The following is a 7,880-nucleotide window of genomic DNA, read 5'->3' on the forward strand; positions in this document are numbered from 1 at the left end:
TCTGCTTAGAGGATGTTTCTGCTTACCCTAAATGGACTGTGGTCAGCATTTCATATTTTGCAGAGCAGGAGGTGATAAAAGTGTTGCAGATGGAAGTAAATCATCTGGCTATAGGTATTGAGGGCAATTGCTCCCACAAAGAGGGATTTTCTCTGTGGGAGGGACATTTGCCTTGTTGGCTTCAATTCTGTCCTGAGATTGTATGAGAGTGTATGGGCTGGAAAGATTGTCAGAACTACAGTTATGGCAACTTTTGGACCTGCTAGATCCTCTGAGTCTGGCTGATCCACCTTTATCTAGCCAAAGTTTATCACCTTGGACTCTGGTTCCTTTGGGCTCCTTCCTTGTCAGAAGGATGAGATTAACAAAACTCCTGCTAATCCTGGAGTACTTACAGGTCTAAATCTACATGACTTAGATTTAAAAAAGACTCAGGGTGCTTGCAGTGAGAATAAGAATTTGACAGGAGAGGACTCAGCATATTCTTTGAGAATAACATGGAGAAGTAAATTATTTGGTAGCTTATTTGATTTAAAGTGATGTTCCTCCTCTTTCTCTTCCTTCTCCTGTTTGTCAGTTTTACACACTCACATGTTCTTGTAGAAAACATGAGAGTGGGAAGGTAAAACAATGGCTGAGCTAAAATGTGGTTCTCGTGATTAAAACTCCAACCCATGTGGACTGCAAGGAGAGCCAACCAATCCATCCTAAAGGAGATCAGTCCTGAGTGTTCATTGGAAAGATTGATGTTGAAGCTGAAACTCCAATACTTTGGCCACCTGATGCAGAGAGCTGACTCATTTGAAAAGACCCTGATGCTGGGAAAGATTGAGGGCGGGAGGAGAAGGGGATGACAGACGATGAGATGGTTGGATGGTATCACCAACTCAATGGACATGAGTTTGGGTGAACTCCGGGAGTTCAGCCAGGGAGGCCTGGCATGCTGTGGTTCATGGGGTTGCAAAGAGTCGGACGTGACTGAGTGACTGAACTGAACTGAAAAAACAGAAAAAATAAACAAAGCAAAACACAAATAAAATAAAATAAAATAAAACTCCAATCCATGGAGCCCCATGTTTCACCCTATGGTTGGCATCAGACCCCCATATTTGTGTTGATGTACAAGATATCACTCTCAATAATCAATCCACCATAAAGTATAAACAAAGTGTTTGTTCCCTAACACTGGCATTTGAATGAGGTTGACTATAATGAAGTGCTGTCAGATATATGAGCTCAAGGATTGTCTTTCCTACTTCTGAAGTTCTGGTTCTATTAAATAATTGATGTTCACACCTGAATGCACAAAGGAGCCATAGATATTTATGGAGTTGAACTGAAAGTCGGGAACAGACCTTCTAAACATAAGATGATGTATAATTTGGAGCCATCTGACAAATACTGAAATACTGAAAAAGCAAATGATATTCTGCTAAGAATGTGAACTTCAAATAAACTGGTGTATTTCTGAATCATAGGCAGGGTATTGAAACAGCCTTCCATCTCTCCTTTCTCTGACTGCATTTCCAGCACCACTTACTCTAGAAACTACTGCACAGGCTACCCTACCTACATCTGCTCCTAACTTTAAGACAAGGAATCATGTGTCACATAGTTGGGGCAGTAGTAGGGATTGGGATAACCATTGAAGAAGTTATCTTTCAGTCCATATACTACTTGTGTGAATGTAAAAAAGCTCATGCTTTTACTCATCCATTCACTGAACTTATATTACTTGAAACTGTCAGGAAAAGAGATACAAAGATGAATTATGAATGGTGACTTTAAAGTAGGGAGACAGATAAGTAGACAGATAATAAACTGTTAAGTGAGTAAGACAGACAAAGGCAATCACTAATTTCAATATGGTTAGTGTAGCAGGACCTGCAGGTAGGCACAGGCTACAATAAAGGCCATTTAGCCTAGTGGTTAAGGGTTTCAGTCTGGTCTCCAATCCTGACTCTTCCATATACTAATTGCAATAAACTTGAGGCAACTTCCCTGACCATCCTGAGCATTACTATCTTCGTCTGTGAGAGAAATTATATTATTCACTTTTCAGAATATTTTTGAGGATTAAATTAGAACAGCCTTTGTGATCTTTTCAATCGTGGCCTGGGGACTCCCTGGTGTCCCTGAGATTTTTTCTGAAATCTGCAAGCTCAAAACTATTTTCATAATAATGTTAAGAAATATTTATATTTTAACTCTCTTTTTATTTTTATAACAGTATTAGGATGATATATGCCTCTTCCCTGTTATTCTTTCATGAGTGTACAGTACAATTTTTAAGAGGCCATGTGATGTCTCAATGGACTGAATGTAGGAAAAGATGGAAAAACCCAGATGTGTTCTATTAAGACATCAAAGAGATTCAGAATGGTGAATACATACAGAAATCTATTTTCTGTCTTAAAGATATATTATTTTATTAAAATATAAATGTGACATGTTTATCATCATTTTATCTGGAAGTTGGTGGCTTAGACAATTAAAAAAAAATAAAAACATCTGCCTGCAGGAGACCCAGGTTCGACTCCTGGGCCAGGAAGATGCCCTGGAGAAGGACATGGCAACCCACTCCAGTATTGTGGCCTGGAGAATCCCATGAACAGAGGAGAATGCAGGGTACAGTCCATGGGATCACAAAGAGTAGGACATGGCTGAGTGACGAATACTTTCATTGTCAAATGGATATTTTGAAGTTTTCTCAGGTTTAATTTATAATATTGCAAATGATGATAGATGTGACCTGCATAAACAAAAGCTCTTTGCTATCCTTTCAAGGAAGAATGTAAAGGGGGCTGAAGAACAACAAGTTTTAGAACAACTAAACTAGAACATTGGCTGATACTTATAGGAACTATCAAAAAGTTAACTGTGACTATTACTGTTAATGGAGACCTAGAAGCTAGATTGTTGCAGTAGGGATTCTGTTAGAGACTCGGAGAAGCCAGTATGGTAAAGGAAACTTGAGGATTTAGTGCTTAAACTGAGTTAAAACGAGTTGGTCTATTCTGTATGTCTGGATTTAAGAGGTGGCTCATAAATTAACCTAGATATTGACCATATTTGCCACATTGCACTTATCATGGTGGGGTTACAGAGGTGAGAGATAAGTGCTGGCATTGAAGTAGCTAAGAATTTACTTGGAAAGACAAAACTTTTACATAGAAAACTCATGGTACAAGATTATAAAACAAGGGCTAGTATCAGCAGACGGATGATAAGTGGCAATAAAGGTCCAGTAAGTATTAGAAGAAAGATTTACAGAAGGTTATCACTGAGAGGACATGTCTTTAGAGCAACTATTTTATTTTTATATTTTAAAATTATGTATCACATGAATATATTTTCTGAATTTATAGTTTCACAATTCTGTTTTTGCAGGGTAAAACGTGACATCAAACATTTAGCTCTCTACCCAATCATCCCCTTCTGTCCTGAGATGATTGCCATACATAGTTTGGCAAATACCTTTCCAGACTTTTTTCTATTCATTAAATATAGAGAAAAGAATAATACCAAAACCTAAAGCACTGACCAAGTTCCAGTATAATCTGAACTATTGACCTAGATCAACTTATACATCTTCACAAAATCCCAGAAAGCATTTACCATTACTATTTCTCTTCACTAATGGGAGAGAATGGACAACCTGAAGCACAGAGACGATACGAAGCTTGCTCAAAGTCACAGAGCTGGTATGTGACATGATACCTTTCACTTAGAAAGTTAGACAGAGGAACACTCATAAGAAGGTATATAAAACCACAGTGTTTTAAAATTTTGTTTTTATATAAATGGCGTTGTATCATCATACATGTTGCTGTATCATATACTCACTTTTTTCACTTAGCAATAAAAACAGAACCTCACTTTATTTGAACAGTTTCATAATCTTCTTGTTCTCTATTTTTTAAAATTATTAATGTGAAAAATTAATTTTTGCCTTAGTTTCTACTTTATTCTACCTTATAAATTCTAGATCATACATTCTTGATGGGGGTGATATCCCTAAAAGGGCAAATTTTATTTCTTGGGGACTGAAAAACCTTGCTCATTTTTATGTATAAGTACTGATAGATAGACATAGAGCAGCTCAACAAATATGTTCCATAACAGTGATTAGGAAAAAATATTAAAAAGGCTTCTTAGTATAATGATAATATTTGTAGTTGCTTCCCTGGTGGCTCAGATGGTAAAGAATCTGCCTACAATGCGGGAGATCTGGGTTTGACCTGGGTTTGACCTGGTTGGAAAGACCCTCTGGAGAAGGGCATGGCAACCCACCCAGTATTCCTGCCTTGAGAATCCCCATGGGCAGAGGAGCCTGGCAGGCCACATCCATGGGGTCGCAAAGAGTCAGACACAACTGAGTGACTAAGCACACAGCATTAATAGTAACAATAATAATAGCAATGGTAATAAAAAGATCTAAAGATGTTGTTTGAGATGAACTTTAGAATTCACTTGTCAATTTCACCTGCTGATTTTTGCCAAAGAAGACTGTGGAGACCAGAGAGACGACATGACTTGACCTAGGTGACATTGCAAACTAGGAGCAGATCTGGGATGAACACCCACTCTTGTCTTTCATTTGTAATTCTTTTCATTGTTCAGCCTATTCTGATTTATCTTGGCACACTGAATAGGAAATTTCTCCCAGGCTTTTCAGCACTACTGTGTATTGGACAAGCTTAAGCACAGTCAGTTTAGTTACTCAGTCATATCCAACTCTTTGCGAACCCACAGACTGCAGCATGCCAGGCTTCCCTGTCCATTACCAACTCCTGGAGCTTGCTCAAACTCATATCCATTGAGTCGGTGATGTCATCCAAGCATCTCATCCTCTGTCCTCCCTTTTTCCTCCTGCCTTTAATCTTTCTCAGCATCAGGGTCTTTTCCAATGAGTCAGTTCTTTGCATCAGGTGGCCAAAGTATTTGAGCTTCAGCTTCAGCATCAGTTCTTCCAATGAATAGGCAGGGTTGATTTCCTTTAGGAATGACTGGTTTGATCTCCTTGCAGTCCAAAGGACTCTCAAGAGTCTTCTCCAATACCACAGTTCAAAAGCAGCAATTCTTCGGCACTCAGCTTTCTTTATAGTCCAACTCTCACTGGGCCTAAGCACAAGTTGCCCATAACCTCCCTCCCTAGTCCAGGGAGGCTGCATCTGAACCTGCCTGCTGACATCCATCATCTGACTTGTCCTTTTCTTTCCCCTGTTCCTTTTTTAGAACTGGGACAATAAACAATGACATTAATTGGGACCCTCCAGATAATGGAAGAGGTAAGCATGAGGGCCTCGGGTTTGGGCTCCAGGCTCTACTGAAACTTACCATAAGTTCAGAAGAGAGGAAGACTTTTGGGTTGTTTATCAGAAAACATAGATGTCTCTATAGAAGGCATTGTAGAGGATGAGAGAATATGAATACGACAAGGGAAAGAGAAAATGTCCAGGAACAAGAGAAGTGGAGCAAAAGGTGAACAGCCACTGAAACTGGACTCATTATGCCTTCTTCCCTACTTTTACATAATAAAGTAAACAAAACAAACAAAACTTTACCTTCTCATCACATTCATTCTACTTACCCATCAGTTTATTTCTGCTGAACATCTAAGTAAAGGGCATTTTTGGACTGTTTTCTCTTTGATTTACCTTCAACTATCTCTGCTGCTTTTGACTTTCTCAGGGAGGGGAATAGCAGGACTAAGACTTTAAAGAGGAAAAGTGGAGGCTCTTTTACTTAGCAGGTACCATCTCTAATTCTCTCTTGGCTATTGACTACACCAATCCCTGATGCCCACAGACCATTCTCCCTGGGTTCTTACAACTCTACCCTTGATAACTAGTCAGATGTGTTCCAGTGATCCCCACTCCCTTGGGGAGCCTCCTACCACCCTGTACCAGGGTTACTATGGAACACAAGACAAATAACGTTACATCACTTCCAAGATTAGGTTATAAAACACACTGCAGCTTCCATCTTGGTCTTTTCCTCTGTCTCATGACTTGCTCCAAGGAAAGTCACCTCCCAAGATGAAGCAACACTATGGCAAGGCCAATAAGCGGAGGCATTGAAGTTGCCTTCTGACAGCCACGTGGGTGAGGATGAATGTGTGTGTGTGTGCTCTGTCACATCTGACTATTTTGCGACCCCAGTGACTACAGCCTGCCAGGCTCCTCTGTTCATGGAATTTTCTAGGCAAGAATACTGGACCAGGTTGCCTTTTCCCTCTCCAGGGGATCTTCCTGACAGAGGGATTAAATCTGCGTCTCTTGTGTCCCTCGCATTGGCAAGCAGGTTCTTTACCAGCTGAGCCAACAGGGAAGCTCCCGCCGTGTGAAAGAGGATGAATATAGATCCTAAAGACCAGTCAAGACTTCTGATGATGGTAACCCCAGCTGACAACTCCAGTGCAACCTCAAAGAAACCCCGAGCCTTAGAAGTTTTGTGAGGTATTACATTTGCTTCTTTATACTGCTAAGTTGGGGGATAATTAGTTACACAGCAGTAAATGCTAATATACTTCCTCAGCCTTGGCCCTAACAGAACATGCCTGGGGTTGCAGTCTCTTGCCAATGGCCCTTTCCTTACAAGTCTAACCTGGTTTTCCTTAGAAGTCTTCACTTAGTCCGAAGACAGCATGATCCTTGGCCTGCCCTCTGTGAAAGTGGAAAGCACAGACTGCTCTGACTGCAGCTTTCTCTTCCTCTCCTTGATGAGGCACGGGGCAGGCACCAAGCTCTGTAACCCCAGACTTCAATGAACATTAATCTTCCAAGCATTCTTCTGTGCTTTATTTTAGGATGGGCCTGTGTGTTAGTTTTCTAAGGTGGTTGTGACAAAGTCCCCCAAACTTGATGGCTTAAAACAACAGAAACTTATTCTCTGATAGTCTGAAAGCAGAATTCTAAAATCAAGTGTCAGTAATGCCATGTTCCCTCCAAAAATTCTAGGGGAGACTCTTTCCTTTCCTCTTCCAGCTTCTGGTAGCTCCAAGTATACTTGGCTCATGGCTGCATAATTCCAATATTTGCCTCTCTCTTCACATGGATTTCTCCTCTGCTAGTGTCATTTCCCTTTCTGTCTCTTATAAGGACACTTATTGGATTTAGGGTCCATCTGGATAATCCAGGATGATCTCATCTCAAGAACCTTAATTATATCTGTGAAGACCCTTTTCCCTAACCAGGTCACATTCAACAGTTCTGAGGGCTACCATTCAACAACAGTGTGTGAGTTCCTTTATCTCACCAGGCGGGGAAAAAACAAGGAAAAAAAGCATCATGATTATTCTTGGATTCCCCCTCATACAGCTTTCAGAAAGTTAATTAAGGACCTCTCTGTCTCATTTGCCTAGAGTTAAGGGTAAAGTGAGTGTGTATTCTGATTTATACCTCTTGACCAGTGTAATTTTCCATAGTCCCTCCCCTGCTCTCATTTTGAAAACAGTCCCAGTTGGGATAAGTAACATGAGCACCCAAAATTAGGCTGTTACCAAACATTTAGCTAGTTTTGGGGGAAGGTGAATAAAGCATTTCTTTAGAGTCTCTGGATGTTTAGTAACCAATGATCTAAAACACAACAGAAAAACTTTTATGTAACATACAGGTACTATTATTATCAATATTTATTTCCTTAAGAGTCAGTACCCCAAAGATTTGGGGGTAACATATAGTTTGTGTCATGAGGAAGAACAAAAAGAATAGAGACTGAATATTTCTATGACTGCATTTTTTAAAAACAGGGCTGAAAAGACCTGATGTGCAGAAAAATGTCAAGAAGACTAAGCAAAGTGCTCACCTCAAAAGTCCTTTAGAATTGAAGATTACACAAATAATGTTTCCCAGTAACAAACCCAGCATTCAATACAT

This window comes from Capra hircus, chromosome 2 (assembly GCF_001704415.2).
Source record: "Capra hircus breed San Clemente chromosome 2, ASM170441v1, whole genome shotgun sequence".
In the NCBI taxonomy this organism is placed as follows: domain Eukaryota; kingdom Metazoa; phylum Chordata; class Mammalia; order Artiodactyla; family Bovidae; genus Capra; species Capra hircus.